The 19932-nt window shown below is 44.0% G+C and overlaps 1 long non-coding RNA gene across 1 annotated transcript in view; it reads right to left on the bottom strand.

The window, feature by feature from the left end:
* Nucleotides 1-19503, bottom strand: part of LOC309368378 — a 602774-nt gene extending 583271 nt beyond the window's left edge. The window contains exon 1 of the long non-coding RNA XR_014167752.1: nt 19479-19503. This is a non-coding gene — a long non-coding RNA (uncharacterized lncRNA). The remainder of the gene's footprint in view (nt 1-19478) is intronic.
* Between the last annotated feature and the right edge of the window lie 429 nt (nt 19504-19932).

The following is a 19932-nucleotide window of genomic DNA, read 5'->3' on the forward strand; positions in this document are numbered from 1 at the left end:
AGCCACCCTCCAGTAAGCAGTGAAGGCGTTCCTATTTCACCAGACGCTTGGCTCATTTTAATTATTCTCCTGGCAGTCTGGCTCGCATTGTTTCTGCTCCTTTCTTTTAGGTCTCTGTTACTAACTGTATTTTATTAATGTGCTTTTATTGCATATTGTCTTTTTTTAATTGCTGCAAGCTGCCTTGGGGGTCTAGTTGTGGAGAGGGGGGGAAGAAAGTTCTAAATAAGGGAAAACCCTCTCTCTCTCCTCTTTACCATCAGAGATGTACACACACACACACACATTTCTCAGCTAATTTGCATTCTTTTTCCTGCCCTCAAGTCTCTTTGCAGCCCCATTTCTCCAGCCTAACCGGACATGATGGTTGTTCTCAAAATAGAAACATGCAAGAGGGAAGAGGCGTAAGCTTTCTTGCCAGCTACAATCCCAATTAACACCACATGTGACATTCAGCTTTAGGGGTGGGGGAGGCTCCCATTTGTGTTTCCCCTCTAATGCTAATTGCCACATGGGGGGGGGGGAGCTGGATGCAGTTCTCTAGGGTTTCAGACAAAAGTATTTCCCAGCCCTGCTTAGAGACACCAGGGATTGAACCTGGCACCTTTTGCCCGCAAGACTGCAAGACAGATGCTCTGCCAACTGAGCTACAGTCCTCCTCCATCTCCCTCTCTCTCTCTGTATAACACACACACACTCTCTCTTTTCAGTATCAGCACAATACAGTATCTCTCTGCATCCCTAACTCAGCTCTTCCTTTCCCTTTCCCACCACCCATTGCACATGTTCTTTGTGTCATCTCTGTGTCTCCCTCTCTCTCGCCCCCTTCAAATATTTTATGTTGCTTCTGTTCACCCCACTTTGGCTGGTTCTCTACTCCTTCTTCCAGTGCTTTTTTTCTTTAAAAAATGTTGAGGGTTACTCTCGTTTTGACTCAAGAAAACCACCATTTGATAGTTCAAACCGGGAAGAATAAATACAGCAAATGGACAAAAGTACAAAGAACATGCATTACTCATACTGAAATACTGCCCCTCAATGAGGCCAAACTTTCATCAGTAAAACACCACATATCCACATTCCACACTGTTTCACACATTAAACGCTCACCTCTGTCTGAGACTCAGGAAACACCATGACAGGAAATGAGGCCGCCATCGGGGGTAGCAACAGAACTGAAGATTCACTGTGCTAGAGAAGAAACTAAAAAAAGATTAAAATTTAAAATTTTTAGTTTCATCTCCCATTAGATTCACAAAATGTTTAGGATTATGTGTACCCCTGCATACCCCCAGAAAAAAAGGACTGCCTTCTCTACTCCTTCTCTACTCCTCCTTGACCTGCTCCATACAAATCAGAAATGTCTCTCCCTCCTCCAAGTAATGCATCATGGGACAAACATGCAATGCTTCAGTTTGTGCCATTTCCCTTCCCATCCTTTGTACATCACACTGTGTTTTATTTTTATTTTTTAAAAAGATCATCATGAAAATGCACCAGCATTTTAGTGCAAATTTCTACTAACAGACACATTCTTGTATGCAGTTTTGTCTAATATGATGCATTTGTGTGTGTTATTTCCACTAATGTATGCATTTTATGCATATGTTGCCCTACGGCAGTGGTGGCCAAACTTGGCCCTCCAGCTGTTTTTGGACTACAACTCCCATCATCCCTAGCTAACAGGACCAGTGGCCAGGGATTGTGGGAATTGTAGTCCCCTAGGGGATGCGCTTTTGCAAACATTACTTGCCTTATTTTGTTGGATAACTGCATTGCAAAATGCATAGAAGTGCAAATTTTGAAGAATGGCTGGGCTTTGGTTCATGTAATGTTTTAGAAGGTGTGAATTGATTTGAATTTCTCCCCTACTGGTAAGTGAAAGGGACTCAGTCGCCCAGGGATGTATGAACCAGGCCTTTACCTACAGGAATAATGTTTTCATGCATTCTTCTTTAAGTAGAATCATAAACTTGATTTATTCATTTTTTAAAAAAATCATAATCTGACTTTGGTATTTGGCTTCACTATCAAAGTGCATTGAAACTAGGCTAGATTGTCCAATCTATTTATGGTCATCTGCATTAATTTTGCATGTGTTCATTTGTAAGTCCTTTCTGTTGTATGCTCATAGGAATCTCTGGGATTTATTTCTTGTGTGAATGAATGTTCGTATTCATATACTCATTTTTTCTCAGTGAGTGCATATCTAAACACTATTTTATGCTAAAACAGATATATTAATGGAATTTTGTATACTTTTCCAACCAAGAATGGAACCACAACATTGACAGAACTGCAAATTCTAAAGGGCAGACTGTGCACTAGAAATGTACTTCAAATGAAATTCTCCTCCATCCCAAGTGGAAATGTGTGGCTATTCCTTGCTTTAGGGATATGTTTGGCAGGGCTCAACTTCACATCTTTCTGCCCTTGCCTTCTCCTTATAGGATTTGTGACAATCCATGCAAACCCTAAACTCTAAATCACATCCCAAAGTTCATTGTGGCTATTTGTCTAGAACAAGTTGTCATTCTGGAAAACAAAACCCTCTTTGTTATTCCAATGGATTATTGCAGCCTAAAGTGATGCACTATTTTGCTCATGGAAGTGATTCCCATGATGAAAATCTTATTGTCAGAAAGACTTTTCGAGGCGGATTTGAGTTGCCAAATTGCAACCCAGAGATTTGCTTTTTTTCCATCAGGCAGTGAAATGGGGAGGAAATCCTCTAATCCATTTTCCACCAGACCCATTTGCTTTGTCATTCTTGCCCACCTACAGAAGGAACTGGAGGATCTGTGAGTGTATTTCACACCAGGCAGGAGAAGGGACAAGTCTACAAGACTACGAGAAATGGGGCAGAGAAGCCACAGTGACTTTGTCAGCTTTTAAAAAGAAACCAGCAAACAAAAAAGAATCCTAGCTTTAACCTGGCAACCCTTCATATATTCCATTTCCCACCCAGTAGCAGCCAAATATTTCCTAGTCCAGAAACACCTGTGTGGGTGAGCTGAAAGATGAGCTCATTACAAGAAGAAAAAATATACAGTCTAAGCTGTATTCGTTGGCCCCCTCCCTTTTGGCCTACCTGCAGATTTAGGCTAGCTAACTAGATCCAGCTGTTTGATTTGACTCTGTACCACGGTGGTTTCCAATATCCCTTCTGAATATAGCTGCCCTGGCTAGAATACAAAACTAGGAGTTGCCTGAATAATCAGAGAATTTGTAACAAAGCCGACAGAATTACTGAACATAGGCTCCTCTGTTAAAGCCACAGCTCCTGGCAGCCTAACTAGGTGGCCGTGCCAATAGGTCAAACAGCACAATTGTCTTCTACTTAAAAGAAGTCCTGGAACTGTTATGTGGGAATATTATTACAATCTCTCTTTTTTCCCCTCTTTCTTTTTGCCTGGCCAACTAGAAACAAAACATCCTTCATTATTTACACTCTGCCATGTCCTCAGCCATCTTGCTATCATCATTACATCCATTCTTTTCAAGAAACTTGAATCTTACCAGTACACCAATGTTTGTGTCAAGGGATATTAAACACACGGATTTCTGTTTTGTTGCATAGGTCTTCTTTATTTGTCCCCCCACCCCACCCCAACCACACACTTCTGTAAACTCAGGTCTGTACAGCTAGAGGGGGAGAAATTGATATTTTCAGTCAGCACTCCCTGACAGGTGATTTCTTTCGGGCTGCATGACTTCTGCTCAACTTCTGAGAATGTGGGTAACTTTCCCAAAGGTGTGCTCTAAGCAAACTCAAGCAGAACCCACACACCAAGAAATAAGGACTTGGAAAAAAACGATTAATTTCACTGTCTACATTTGGTGAGCATCAGGGAAGGACCACAGCTCAGAGGTAGAGCATGTGCTTTGCATGCAGAAGGTCGCAGGGTCAATCTGCAGCATCTCCAGGTAGTCCTAAAACCATGGAGAGATACTACTAGTCAGGGCAAACAGTGCTGAGTTTGATGGAGCAATGGTCTAAGTAATAATAATAATAATATAATAATAATAAATTTTATTTATACCCCACCCTCACTGGCCAGAGCCGGGCTCAGGGCGGCTAACACCAGTAAAATTACAGTAAAAACATAATGGGGGGGAACCAATTTAAAATACAGGTTAAAATGCAATTTAAAATGCAGCCTCATTTTAAAAGTAGCCCATAAATCAAAACCGTAAGGGGAGGGAAACATAAGGGTCAGACTGAGTCCAAACCAAAGGCCAGGCGGAACAGCTCTGTCTTGCAGGCCCTGCGGAAAGATGTCAAGTCCCGCAGGGCCCTAGTATCTTGTGACAGTGCGTTCCACCAAGTCGGGACCAGTACTGAAAAGGCCCTGGCCCTAGTTGAGACCAATCTGACCACCTTGCGACATAGGACCTCCAAAGTGTTCTCATTTGTGGACCTTAAGGTCCTCTGCAGGGCATACCAGGAGAGGCGGTCCCGTAGGTACGTGGGTCCTAGTCCTAGTAGAGGGCAGTTTCCTGTGGTTGTTTCTTCTTCTTCTTCTTCTTCTTCTTCTTCTTCTTCTTCTTCTTCTTCTTCTTCTTCTTCTTCGCTTTATTTCTCAGTTTCTAACAATAAACACAAGATACAATCCTGCATATCCTCCCCAAGAAACATTCCATGCATGTGCAATGTAAAAAGGACACAGTCAAACATTAAGTTAGTTCGTAAATAGTTTAGAATTGATTATGTCAGTTAGGTGTCTGCTACTCCCTGCCTTAACAGATAGTTTCCTATGTTCTTATCCTCAGTAATTAAATGTGTGTTTGGTCTTCCTCCTGCGCAATCAATTCCCCAGGCTAGATGTGGCTTTCATGTCTGCTGTTCACACAGAGCTTTGATGCTGCTCATGCTACTCTCCCTCCCATCTGCACTGCACATAGAAAACAGTACATGAGGTGCAGCCAGGATTGAAGCACTAGACTTGCCCAGCCACAATCAAGGCATTACACACAAAATCAAATGGTGCTATGTTAAAGTTGGAATTATTTCTCCCAACTTAGTGTGTGTGGGGGGGGGACTTATGAGTAAAACTGCAGGCAAGCGTTCTAACGATACCTTACCTGATAGGGCCTGATAAATTTGCATCGAGGGCAGACTAGGCCTGAGGAATCAAGTTGGCCACCATTGATTTAAGGCAATGTTCCCCGAACTTAGGTCTCCAGTTATTTTGGACTACAAATCCTGGCATCCCTGACCACAGGTCTTGCTAGCTAGTGATGATGAGATTTGTAGTCCAAAAACAGCTGGAGACCCAAGTATGGACACTGATCTAAGGTGAATTCGCCTTCTGGTGACTTGCAACCTACATCTGGGTTGTCATGGCTCAACCCAAGATGGATGACACACAAACAAGGATACAAACCCAAGGGTGCAACAAGAGTGAATAGGTCTTATACAAAACGACTACATGTTACAAACTGGAGTGATCTTTTTTGAAGTGAAACAACATATTCCTTCTAAGAGATGAGATGGATAGTTTTCTTAAAGGAGTGTGTGCACCATGTTGAAGTTTGAATACATTAGATGCTTTGCAATATATATTCATATATTGCAATTGAGAATATATATTGCAATGGGTCTACCTCTGAGTACAGCTTAGCCAGCTAGCCTACTCAGTCCAGTGTAGACTAAGACAATAAGACAAAATACATAAGACAAATGTGTAAAAGCAGGTCAGTGTGGATCTGGAAAGGCTTAAGGCCAAGATGAGCCAGCTAGAGAACTTATGAGATATACAGAAAATGTGTGTTATGGATGGGGTGGCCATATAAATTCAGGAAGAGGAAGAAGAAATATTCTCTGCATTAGTCACTCCATGTACATATCTACCAATAGGCACCCTTATTCCTGCAACCATATGCATGAAAACAAATTTCACTTTGCTTCCAAATGCAGTCATACTTCACTCCAATGCATTCCTAAATGAAAGAAGCCCTGAAGCTATCAAGATGATTTGGGACCCTACCTACTTTCACCTCTCCCTGTGCACATAAAAACTCGCATTAATTTTAATAGGAGTTATGCTTTGGCAGGTAAGGAATACTTTCCTTAGGGGACACGTATGATTGCCTAATATAGCTCCAGAGAGCTCTTGCCCCTCACAGGCAAATGGAATAGTGCTTCCATGATGGCTGCTTAATAAATTGGGATGACTTCCTCTGATAGGATCCTGGGGGTTATCAGAGGTGAGGGCAAACTGAGTAGCCATTTCAAATACACCCTGCTCTACCATTTCTCACAGACTGAAGCAAACTCATTTTTGCATCTTCCCTCTCCATACACACATCCCTCTCCATTTCCCAGGAATTTAAAATGGGAATGTTGTATGTAGCATGAAAGGCTAGGCTTCAGCAAGTGTATCTTATAACCCATTTGAGGATGGCATGTACCCTCTAAACTGCTCAATGTAAGTCACAGACACACCATATATTTAAAGTCCAGTTATATGTCAGAGACCGTGCTGAGGAAGGCTGCATTGAGGAGGAATGGTAGGAGTCTGCCCCTCCCTCTGCTCCTGATCAGGATCCTGAATCTTCCCAGGAGCAGGAGGACAGTATAGATTTGGAACAGTGGTTTGCAGAGGGGCATCGTTTAGAAGGCAGAAGCTGGGAAGTACTGGATGGGGAACAACTAGAAGAAGAACTGGGGTAGAGAGAGTTAACAGACTCACTGTTGCTTGAAAGTGTTCCTCCACACAGTCCAAGGTCAAGAAGAGCAGATAATGTGGCAGCAAAGAAAACACAGTGGTTGCGAGATCAGTTTACAAGTCACGGTGGTGATGTGGGTGACTAGGGAGGAAGTGGGTGAAACCCTTAATTGGGAGCGCCTTCATTCCTAGGAATAGATTCTTCGTTCTCTCGCTGTGCTCATTAAATTTTCAAACTGGTAAGAGACTCCTTTCACTTTGTTCTGCTTATCTACTGCCAAAGGGGAGGGGGAGCTAATTCCCTGAAGCCTGACATTATACCACTTTAACAGTTATGGCTTCCCCCAAAGTATCATGGGACCTGTAGTTTACTCCTCACAGAGCTGTGATTCCCAGCACCCTTTGCAAATTACAGTTCTCAGGGTTCTTTGGTGGAAGCCATATGCTTCAAATTTGTGGTGTGAATTTGGCCATAATCTCCATCCATCTCTCCCCTATTAATGTTTGTTGGGGGGGGGGGATCCCTATGAAACCAAGATACAAATCAGAGCTCCCTGCTTCAGATCACGCCCTTCTCATGAACTATTTCAGTGGCTCAGACTCAGCCCTCCTTCTGTAATATGCAGGAGGTGGAACTAACCCACCTTTCAGGTTTCTTGTAAGGATCACTAGATAAATAAAACTGAGTCCTTTAACCATTTAAAATTGCTATACAAACGCTAATCATCATAATTATGATAATGATTGATATGCAATTTACAGTGAAATAAGAAAAGAAAGATTCTTGCCTCAGAGCATCTGCAGTTCAACATGGGAGGTCAGCAAAACATGGGAGGGCACAGTATGGTAAGTGAAGAACTGGATAAAATCACGTTTCCTTCTTTTCAACTAGAGATTAGAACTAAGGCAGGGTGAATATAAGGTACATTGGGATCTCCTCTGGATGGTTTAGAGTAGAATGGCAATGGCTTCTGACTCCCAATTGTCTAACTATAGTAATTAAAACAAACCTAAGTCTAAAATATAGAAAACTTGGTGAAAAGCCAAGAGTAGATTTTTGTCCCAGGATGAGCATCAGCTCTGAAGCAATCTGTCCTTAGCATATATCTACCCCTGAGCCACTGCTTTGCACCTCCCTCTTGCTGCTGCACCTCGGGCCCAACAAAAATAAAATAACAAGCCTAACAAATTGTGTGGTCCCCTCCACTATAGCATCCCCTCCACCCCATTGTTCTGGCCAGACACTGAGCTCCAGCTCCGAGGGCCTTCTGCCAGTTCCCTCCCTGTGAGAAGTGAGGTTACAGGGAACCAGGCAGAGTGCCTTCTCAGTAATGATGCCCTCCCTGTGGAACACCCTCTCATCAGATGTCAAGGAAATAAGCAACTATTTGACTTTTAGAAGACATCTGAAGAAATAATAATAATAATAATAATAATAATAATAATAATAATTTATAATTTGTACCCCACCCATCTGGCTGGGTTTCCCCAGCCACTCTGGGCAGCTTCCAACAAAGATGAAAAATACACTAAAATGTCACATATAAAAACTTCCCTGAACAGGGCTGCCTTCAGATGTCTTCTGAATGTCAGGTAGTTGTTTATCGCTTTGACATCTGATGGGAGGGCGTTCCACAGGGCGGGTGCCACTACCGAGAAGGCCCTCTACCTGGTTCCCTGTAACTTGGCCTCTCACAGTGAGGGAACCGCCAGAAGGCCCTCGGAGCTGGACCTCAGTGTCTGGGCAGAACGATGGGGGAGGAGACGCTCCTTCAGATATACTGGACCGAGGCCGTTTAGGGCTTTAAAGGTCAGCACCAACACTTTGAATTGTGCTCGAAAACGTACTGGGAGCCAATGTAGGTCTTTCAAGACCAGTGTTATATGGTCTCGGCGGCCGCTCCCAGTCACCAGTCTAGCTGCCGCATTCTGGATTAGTTGTAGTTTCCGGGTCACCTTCAAAGGTAGCCCCCCGTAGAGTGTATTGCAGTAGTCCAAGTGGGAGATAACCAGAGCATGCACCACTCTGGCGAGACAGTCTGCAGGCAGATAGGCCTACGTACCAGATGGAGCTGGTAAACAGCTGCCCTGGATACAGATTTGACCTGTGCCTCCATGGACAGCTGTGAGTCCAAAATGACTCCCAGGCTGCGCACCCGGTCCTTCAGGGGCACAGTTACCCCATTCAGGACCAGGCAATCCTCCACACCTGCCCGCCTCCTGTCCCCCAGAAACAGTACCTCTGTCTTGTCAGGATTCAACTTCAATCTGTTAGCCACCATCCATCCTCCAACCGCCTCCAGACACTCACACAGGACCTTCACCGCCTTCACTGGTTCTGATTTAAAAGAGAGGTAGAGCTGGGTATCATCCGCATACTGATGAACACCCAGCCCAAACCTCCTGATGATCTCTCCCAGTGGCTGCATGTAAATGTTGAAAAGCATGGGGGAGAGGACAGAACCCTGAGGCACCCCACAAGTGAGAGCCCAGGGGTCTGAACACTCATCCCCCACCACCACTTTCTGAACACAGCCCAGGAGGAAGGAGCGGAACCACTGTAGGACAGTGCCCCCAGCTCCCAGCCCCTCAAGACGGTCCAGAAGGATGTTATGGTCGATGGTATCATATGCCGCTGAGAGATCCAGCAGAACTAGGAAACAGCTCTCACCTTTGTCCCTAGCCCGCCGGAGATCATCAACCAGTGCGACCAAGGCAGTTTCAATCCCATGATGAGGCCTGAATCCCGACTGGAAGGGATCCAAATGGTCCGCTTCTTCCCGGCGTGCCTGGAGTTGTTCAGCAACCACTCGCTCAATCACCTTGCCCAAGAATGAAAGATTTGAGACTGGGCGATAATTGGCCATCGTGGCCGCATCTAAAGATGGTTTTTTAAGAAGCGGTTTAATAACCGCCTCTTTCAGTGGGTCTGGGAAGGCTCCCTCACAGAGGGAAGCATTCACCACCCCACGAAGCCCATCGCCCAGTCCTTCCCGGCTAGCTTTTATAAGCCAGGATGGGCAAGGATCCAGGAGACAGGTGGTTGGCTTCACTCGTCCAAGCAGCCTGTCCACATCCTCGGAGGTAACAGATTGGAATTGATCCCACACAACTTGACTAGACAGGACTCTAGCACTCTCCCGCCCTGGCCCTGCTCCCATGGTGGAGTCTACTTCTTCCCGAATCTGAGCGATTTTATTTGCAAAAAACTTTGCAAAATCATTGCAGGAGATCATGTGGCCCGTACTGGGCCCCGATGTCGCAGGTGGTTCCGCTAAATTGTGAACCACCTGGAAAAGTCTCCTGCTGCTGTTTTCTGCAGATGCAATAGAGGCGGTGAAGAAATTCTTCTTCGCCGTCGCTATCGCCACTTGGTAGGCTCGACGTTGAACTCTAACCTGTGTCCGGTCAGATTCGGAATGAGTTATCCGCCACCGGCACTCTATCCGTCTCAACGATTGTTTCATTGCCCTCAGATCCGTGGAAAACCACGGGGCTGTCCAGGCTCCATGCAATCGGAGAGGGCGCTTAGGAGCCAAACAGTCAATAGCCCTGGTTAACTCCACATTCCTGCGGGCCACCAGGGAATCGGCTGAAAGGCCATCAACATGGGATAAAGCACTCCCTACCACTCTCTGGAAAACATTTGGATCCATTAAGTGGCAGGGGCAGACAATCCGAATTGGTCCCACCTCCCTGCAGAGGGGATGGGTTGCAGAGAAGTCCAGTTGCACCAGGAAGTGATCTGACCATGGCACTTCTTTCGACAACCCTGTTTAGGGAAGTTTTTAATGTTTGATATTTTATCATGTTTTTAATATTCTGTTGGGAGCTGCCCAGAGTGGCTGGGGAAACCCAGCCAGATGAACAGGGTATAAATCATATCATCATCATCAACAACATTATTGCAATACAGGTAACAGAGAATTGCAAAGTGACAGAGGTTAAAGGGGGGGAGGTGACCAAATATAGTTATGTATACTTAGGCTTCATTTCAGTTGGGATGAGGGCTGCAGATGTACCATATCACAGAGCAGCAACAGGGAGAATTCCAGGTTTGAGGATACCCATCACCTCCAGACTTACCTGGCTACAGTGTCCACTCCTAGGATACCACTCACCATTTTTACTCCCCAACAATGCTCCCAAACAGTCTACTTCAAGTGTTCCAGGGAATTGTGGGAAAGTTAAAATGGCAAGTGGCTTCCCAGATCCAAATGATGCCAGGTAAGTCCTCAAGAAGATCAAACCTATTCATTCTTAAGGAAATCAGCCCTGAGTGCTCACTGGAAGGACAGATCCTGAAGATGAGGCTCCAATACTTTGGCTGCCTCATGAGAAGAGAAGACTCCCTGGAAAAGACCCTGATGCTGGGAAAGATTGAGGGCACAAGGAGAAGGGGACGTCAGAAGATGAGATGGTTGGACAGTGTTCTTGAAGCTGCAAACATGAGTTTGACCAAGCTGCAGGAGGCAGTGGAATACAGGAGTGCCTGGCGTGCTCTGGTCCATGGGGTCATGAAGAGTTGGACACGACTAAACGACTAAACAACAGCAAGTCCACTGCTAGGAGCATGGGTGTCAGGACATGGTCTGAAGACAAGGACTGGGCAATGCATTCTATGGTAGATCAGCTTCTCTCTGATTTAGAGCTGATGGGGAAAGAATCAGTTCCCTTGTCCACAGTGTGTTCAGGAGCAGAGAGAGAGGCAGAAGCGGAACAGCTTAGCAGGGAGTTACCCAGTTACAAGATAATGACGACAGAGCCAGAATGGAGGGAGCAGCTAGTTGAGATGTCACTTGAGAGTGTGGGGTTCACCCCCCAGACTTAAAGGTCAGACTGTATCAGAGAACAAAGGAGTCAGAGGGAGGGAGGAACTTCCCACTGTCACCCAAAATGCTGCGGAAGCCGGAAAGAGAATTAGACTGGCCAACTGCCACTGAGGATTTGTGCTCACAGCATGATGCTGTAATAAAAGGACTATAAATTTATCAAGTGCTTGTTTATTCGTATCTGTGAAATAATAATAATAATAATAATAATAATAATAATAATAATAATAATTTATTTATTTATTTATACCCCGCCCATCTGGCTGGATTTCCCCAGTCGCTTTGGGTGGCTTCCAACAAAATTTTAAAAACAATACAGCATCAGACATTAAAAACTTCTCTAAACAGGGCCGCCTTCAGTTGTCTTTTAAAAGTAAAATAGTTGTTTATTGCCTTGACATCTGATAGGAGGGCATTCCTTAGGGTGGGCGCCATTACTAAGAGGGCCCTCTGTCTGGTTCCCTGTAACCTCACTTCTCACAATGAGGGAACCACCAGAAGGCTCTCAGCGCTGGACCTCAGTGTCTGGGCTGGATGATGGAGACGCTCCTTCAGGTATACAGGAAGTAACCAATGAGAGAGGAGGACTCTCCACACCTGACAATGGGTGACCAATGCCCATTGGGACCAGCAGGGTGGAAAGCAAAGAGCCCAAGAGTAGGTGGATCCCGAGCAAATGACAGGCAGGACCAAGTAAGTCTAGTTTTGTTTCTGTCCTCCGCTTTGCTGAGTTTTATGGAAACTAAGGAAGACAAAGCCGGCAGTTGGTTCCACTCCTAGTTGCAAGAAAGCAAGCAGATGGTGTCTGGCTGAAGGCAGAGTGAGTTTGATGGAGAAGTGCCCCATTTGATCTAATGGACCAGCCTCCAAGGAAACTAATTATTAGTGCTAATGGTCTTTGGTTGGGTTCTTGGGTCCTAGAAGCTGCATAACGGTGTCAGTAGGTAGGTGCTGGCCCTGCTCTGTTTTCTGCTCACATTTCTTTCAAGATTTCCAATCATGTGTTTCCCTACCCATCATGCACTATGCTCTTTGGCAAGCTTGCATTGCGAAGGCTCATGAAGCAGTTTTGCATTCTTGTCCTCTGACAATCAAAATTTTTATTTTTTGCCCTTTTGGAACAAATTTGGCTCTTGGGTTGAGTGGTTGCATTTTAAGCAAAGCCTGAAACAGGTCTTTCTTTCAGAGAAACATTTGGAAACTAATTGAAATTGTTTCCCTTCCAACCGAGCCTAATAGAAAAAAGGGGGGCGGGGGGTCATTTAAAACTGTTTGGGGTCATTTCGGTAATAAACAAAGCAGGGAAATTCAGAATCATTACTCATTTGGAAAGTACAGATTAAGCTGCCTTTCATGCTGTCCACCGCGGTACAAGGCATAAATAAATGAGGATGCCAAGCTCATTTTAAAACTTGATTTTCATATTAATTTCCTGCACAAAATAGTTCATCACAGTCAATAGCTTTCCTCGGAACAGGGCCCTTTAGCATTTGGTATACTCACTTTCCTAAATTAACTGTTTTAGTAGCCCCAAGCAACATAAGGGTAGAAAGGGCACCTAATTAAATGATTAATCTGAATTTTAAGGCAGTGGATTTAATTTGGGCCTTTTGCTAGCAGCTTGCACCAACACAAAAACTGTTCTGGAAGGGGAAGAACAGAAGAATCACTATTACAGTAGTAGCAGCAGCATTAAAATTTGTATACCGCCCTCCATCTGAAGATCCCAGTGTGGTGCACAGCAGAAAAATAGAAAACCAGAAAACAAAATACATATTAAAGCAAAACCAAACCAATAACACCCCTCCCACAAACACATTTAAATAGCCAAACACCTGGCACCTATACATTTAACGAAAGATGCATTAGAAAGGGACAAGTGTTTGGCAGGATCAGTCTTACACAGCAAGGTTTGACAGCCTTCTCTTATTCTACACATTAGGTATGATTAGGGATGTAACGATGTCTGCGAACATAACCCTATTGTATCATGCTAGTGACCCATTTAGTCCAGAATCCTGTTCTCACAGCGGCCAACCGGATGCCTATGAGAAACTCTTCAGGAGGACTTAAGAGTACCCTCCCACTTGTGTTTTAAAGCAACTGGTATTCAGAGGCAGAATGCCACATGTGGTGTAACCTAACCCTATATGTGTTTACTCAGAGGTCAGCCATTAGAGCTTAAAAGTGAATCTGCAACAAAACGTTCAGGATTCCAGCTGGCCATCCTCTTACAGGATGTCCTTGGTTTACATGTCCTTGGTTTTCCACCCACTTCCCAAAGGACAGTTAGCATCCGTTTGCCACTTCCAGTCAAGCATGCTCAGTTGGACTGTTTGGGCTGATGCTGCTCTCTTAGCTTTCCCCCTCAACCATTTTTGTACTTCTGCAAATATCGGGCTTTCCCGTCCTAGGAGTGGGTGGTGATGTTATGGCTATGTAAGAATCAGCACTCAAGAATCAGCACTCAACTCCACGCATAGCTCACAGTGGGAATTGTTAATGTTGAATTAGCCAGCTACTCCACGAAGATCTCATAGGAATCGTTTACTCCATTTTATAGGCAAAGCACTGTAAAAGGAAGGAAAGGATCAGCAGTAAAGCTGCACTACATGGAATTCTAGTGATTGTTGCAATGTTTTATGGACCACCCCGATTCTGCACACTTACGTACTGTGCATGTGCAAATGTGCTTCTGCTTCACCAGTGTTTCCTCCATCCCATTGCAAAGGCAGCTCAAATATAATCAAGAAGAAGAAATTGTGCTGCCATACATGCAAACCTACCCAAAGTCTGTTTCAGGATAAGGTATGTCCCATCAGTTGGGGGAGCCAAAATTTGGGATCAAAGCCTAAAGCGGTAGTTGCAGATTCAAGCAAGGAACAGTTCAAGGAGGACAAGGTCTGGTGATGATATGTCAAGCAGATAGATTGATGTAGAAGAGTCCCAGTTTGCTAGCGGTAGCCATCAAAAGAACGTCATGGGGGAAGCAGGATGGACCAACATGGAAGGAGGATTTATATTGAGCTCTGAAGGAATCCAGAAACCATTCAGAGAACCAATCAGGGTCAGAAAGATTCTGTAATCAGCAGAAAAAGTTAGAGACAGTTCAGTGCTTGAAGCTTCTAAGCATGGCTGGCTAGAGCAGGCATAGGCAAACTCCGGCCCTCCAGATGTTTGGGACTACAATTCCCATCATCCCTGACCACTGGTCCTGTTAGCTAGGGATGATGGGAATTGTAGCCCCAAACATCTGGAGGGCCGGAGTTTGCCTATGCCTGAGCTAGATGAGAAGCTTGCTTCCAGGCCTGAAAATATGAGGTTCTTCCTTGAAAGACCACCCCCCAAAGTGTACCCTATATAAATGGGAATTGTGTTTTTTTCTACCAAGGGTACTTCTTTATGCCTGCAGCTTGACATCTGAATGACAACTATTGGTTTGCAAAACACCGTTGTTCCTCCATTGCCTGAGAGTACAGTGGTACCTCGGGTTACCTACGCTTCAGGTTACAGACTCCGCTAACCCAGAAATAGTACCTCGGGTTAAGAACTTTGCTTCAGGATGAGAACAGAAGTCACGCGACAGCAGCGCGATGGCAATGGGAGGCCCCATTAGCTAAAGTGGTGCTTCAGGTTAAGAACAGTTTCATGTTAAGAACGGACCTCCGGAACGAATTAAGTACTTAATCTGAGGTACCACTGTATAGAGAGCACAGGAGTGGTCTTTTCTGAAAAATCAGCTATCATCAATTTGTGGCATCACATCTACCCTAAGCACTCTCACCTGCTGGTCTCGCCCCTCTGGATGTTTGTCTCCAAGGACTCAAGTGAGTCGCTTGATAAATTAGAGGCGTTATTAATAACATGTAGGAAGCAGACTGTATTTTCAAGAGGTGACTCCAGGGTCCGCCTTTGGGTGTAGTCCATTAATGGGAATCAGATTTGATATAGCTACTGCTTTGTCCTTCAGGCATGTTATTTATTGGAATCATGACTCTGTAATTTAAGAACAATGCTTATTAAGCTACGGACTAAAGCACCATCCTGTTAAATTTATCTAAGAGATGACATTGAATATTATATTACAAATGGCCTAACCGTCCACAGTCATAGTAGAAATTCTGCAATGTATAAGTTCCTCCATCCAAACCAAAAACAATTGAACAGCTATATACGGTGTCCTTCAAAGTATTTTATGACTCCCTATTTTTGCAGTCCCAAGCAACTGGGGAAAACGTATTTGCCAACCTTGAAGCCTATTTTTAATGGCACAATTTTAATCTGGTGTGTGTTTTTAAATTCACCTTGGATATAATTTTAACAGGGTATATACATCTTTAAAATAAAATAAATCAGTGAAACATTCGTGTGACACATAGTCATATGCCTATGAGCTAAGGAAATCTGTTCAGGAGTCATAGCTTCCACTGGAACTGGCCTGAGTCAATCACGTCACCACTAAAATTTCAAAAGTCTTGTTGTGCCATATGAAGCAACTGCAATTTGTGTCTGTGCTGGAAGAGTCATATGACTATTTCACTGTGAGCAACCTGTCACCCCCATCCGAAGGACAACATAAAACTCTCTGGGTCTCTGCCATTTTGTAACCTTTTGTTTAAAAGTGATTTAAACTAGCCCTAGCTGCAGACATTCTATGCACAGAGACTATTCAACCCATATTTATGAAGGGAGCACTTGGCATTGCAAGGTATCCAGTTTAAAATTCTGGAACACTTCATAATGCAATGATTTTTGTTTAACTGCCATTATGAGAAAAGTCTAACATGGGTTGAAAATAATGCCCTATTCAACAACAACAACAACAACAATGGTACAGTGGTACCTTGGAGTACATACGCTTCAGGTTACAGACTCCCTCTAACCCAGAAATATTATCTCGGGTTAAGAACTTTGCTTCAGGATGAGAACAGAAATCGCTTGGTGGTGGTGTGGCGGCAGTGGGAGTCCCCATTAGCTAAAGTGGTTCAGATTAAGAACAGTTTCAGGTTAAGAACAGACCTCCAGAATGAATTAAGTTCTTAACCCGAGGTACCCTGTATTGTTATTTGAACCCCGCCCATCTGACTGATATATATATATATATCTGACACATAAAAAAACATAATAAAGTGTTAAACATTTAAAAACTGCCCTATAAAGGGTTGCCTTCATATGTCTTCTAAAGGTTGTATAGTTACTTATCTCCTTGGCTCAAAGGCATGGGTGTAGCTGGGGGGGGGCAGTTGCCCACCCCTGATCAAGTAAAACAATAAAATAATTAACTAACTGACCAATCACACCGGTTCTGCCTCTCCTAACAAAAATCCTGGCTATGCCCTTGCTCAAGGGTTCCATAACTCCATACCCTCCAACATTTCTCCAGTGAAAATAGGGGTGTCCTGAGGATACATCTCAGGATCAAAACAGAAACCGGGATGGCTTCTGTAAATCTGAGAATGTCTCTGGAAAATAGGGACACTTGGAAGGTCTGCACATCACTCATTGTAATTGCTTAGAAACTTGCCTTCCTTGCACCCACAATTTTCCTTTGTCTTTAAGGGCTACATCCAGAGAGGAATAACAGATTATATAGGACATACTAAGATGCCCGTTGTCCTTTATTGCCTTAGGAAGCATCTGAGCCTTACTGTATTGTTAGAGGAATCCTCCTGAGAATTGTCTCATGTCCGTTTGTTGCTCAGAAATGGTCCTTGTCAATTTGGTGCAGCCCTCATGTGTGCCTCAGGGCAGCTTCAACCTCAACAACCTACACAGCCAGCTAAAATAAGGTTACCAGATGTCCCCATTTCCTGGGGATAGTCCCTGGATTTACAAATCAGTCCCCATACAATATCCATTGAAGTTGAAAAAGTGTCCCTGGATTCATTGAAAAAAATCTGGTAACCTTAAGTTAAAAGTGTGGTGACCTCTGCTTCAGAATGGGCCTTGTGGGATCTCTGAAGGAAGTCTGGATGTGAATTGTGAAAGGAACTTGTGTAGGCTGTGTAAAACTTCCCTTTTCAAAGTTCCTCTTTGGGTATGATGTTGCTACTGCTGAATGACCAGCCAAAGACAGAGGAGACTGCATAACCAGGTGGTTTTGTGGCCTCATCCCTCAGAAAATTGCCACTTCTACAGATTCCCAGTAACTATCCTTCTAACAAGCCTCTGAAGTGACACCACATTTCTTCCCCAACCCATAAATAAAACATGATGATGAGCTCTCAGGAAAACCACCAGCATTCTGTGAGCCTTTTAGCAGTCTCCCTCAGAAGAATCTCAAAGCTAGGAGAGACATTTGATTAAGTGATGCTCTGTCTGCTTAGATGAGTCGCGAAGGGTTGACTGTTCACTAAGTACGTCTTTGCATCGGCTTCTGTGGTTAGCCTTTCTAATCTTGCCTGCCTCGTCTCCTGAGCAATCCATATGCAGAATGTGAACGTTGGGGGAAAGCTTCTTAGAATTTTTGTCCCTGGGAAAATGCTAGAACTCTCTAGTTTTAGTTGTTTCTAATTCTGTATAACATTCTCTTCTCTTCTGCCTCTGTTTGAAATGTTGACCAGTTATAAATAGCTGTTGCATTCATCAAAGTAGGAACAGTGAGGGTGAGGGTTCATCTCAAGCTTCAGTTCCACACAAGCATCTGAGCACATATTATTATTATTATTATTATTATTATTATTATTATTATTATTATTAATTACCCCTCTTAGAGTGCTCACCTTCCCAAGGCTTAGCTTATATAAGATTGCAGAAGGTTATAAACTACCAGAAAGTGAAGTACAACATTAACAGCACAATCCTACACATAAATCCTATTGAGCTAAATGGGCCTTACTCCCAAGTAGAAGATATTTGACTGCCACCTCAGCAACAGCAGTAGATAAAACCACTACAGAGCAATAAAATCTCCCCAAAGCAGGCTGGGATAAAGAAGATTTTAGCATTCCTATAATAGCCAAAGAAGAAGGGGCCACACTTATTTTCCTTCCATGGATTTTCCACAGATGGGGGAATGACACAAACATGTCATTTACAGTATGGAGTGGTACAGCCCAGATCTAGGTTTACTGCCTTCAAACTGAAAAAAATGAAAATTGTCTTTCAAAATGTGAATTTTTAAATGCAGTTTCTCTCAAAATTATGAGAGTTGCATTTCCATACATTCCTTGACCCCAAAAATCCACAGGAGCATTCTCGAAGACATTCAGGTGCAGATCCAGTCAGATCACTCTGGAATTCATAGAATCAAAGAGCTGCAGAATTGGAACGGTTCCCAAGGGTCATCTAGTCCAATCCCTTGCAAAGCAGGAATGTCAACTAGGTCATACAAGAAGATCTGATTTCCCAAACGTACCTATTATGATGACCATGAAACATGGGGCTGGAACCAGAGATGCTTGAGTACAATTCCATTGACACATCAGGGCCTTCCCATCTCCCCATGCCAGAAACCATGTGAGTTTACTCCTCCAAACCTCTCCTGAGGGTCAATGGACCTCCTGGGATGGGATTGGGAAGTGCAGGAGGCCAACGGAATCAGAGAAATTTGACAGAAGTGGTTCCCACACACATTCATGCAAGATATCTTTGGATCCAATCCACAGATTCTAAGGACTCATCTACAGCTACATTTCCCCCCAGTAGTGATGTATGAAAGTGAAAGCTGGACCATAAAGAAGGCTGATTGCTGAAAGAAGATGAAACCTATCCATTCTGAAGGAAATCAGCCCTGAGTGTTCATTGGAAGGACAGATCCTGAAGCTGAGGCTCCAATACTTTGGCCACCTCATGAGAAGAGAAGACTCCCTGGAAAAGACCCTGATGTTGGGAAAGATGGAGGGCACAAGAAGAAGGGGACGACAGAGGATGAGATGGTTGGACAGTGTTCTTGAAGCTACAGCATGAGTTTGACCAAACTGCGGGAGGCAGTGGAAGACAGGAGTGCCTGGCGTGCTCTGGTTCATGGAGTCACGAAGAGTTGGACACGACTAAACAACTAAACAACAACAACACACCTACATTTGTTCTATGAGTTCTAGGCTCGGCTCAGAGTGGTTTTTCTTTGGTCCAGCATTTCCCCTGAGAAAACCCGCTGTTTACTGCTGAATCAGAGCAAACATCAGTCAGGGTTTCTGCAGACTGACGTTTGCTCCAAATCTGCGATAAGCAGTGTATTTTCCTGGGGAAAGTGGTGGGTTGAAAGAAAAACTAGAAATCAGAAAAAAATTGTGGGACAAGGGGAAGTGTGAATGAGCCTTTTGACACTCACACGCTTTATGAAGTAGACTCTTTTCTGATGACCACATACCTGCCCATCATGAATCTCAATGTAGCATTGGCATGCTAATTTCCAGTCTCTCATATACTATCCTTTACAAATATTCTTTCAGGAGGCTAGCATAAGAGCATAGCTTGCTGTACCATGA

This window comes from Podarcis melisellensis (assembly GCF_964234715.1).
Source record: "Podarcis melisellensis genome assembly, chromosome: 4".
Taxonomy (NCBI): domain Eukaryota; kingdom Metazoa; phylum Chordata; class Lepidosauria; order Squamata; family Lacertidae; genus Podarcis; species Podarcis melisellensis.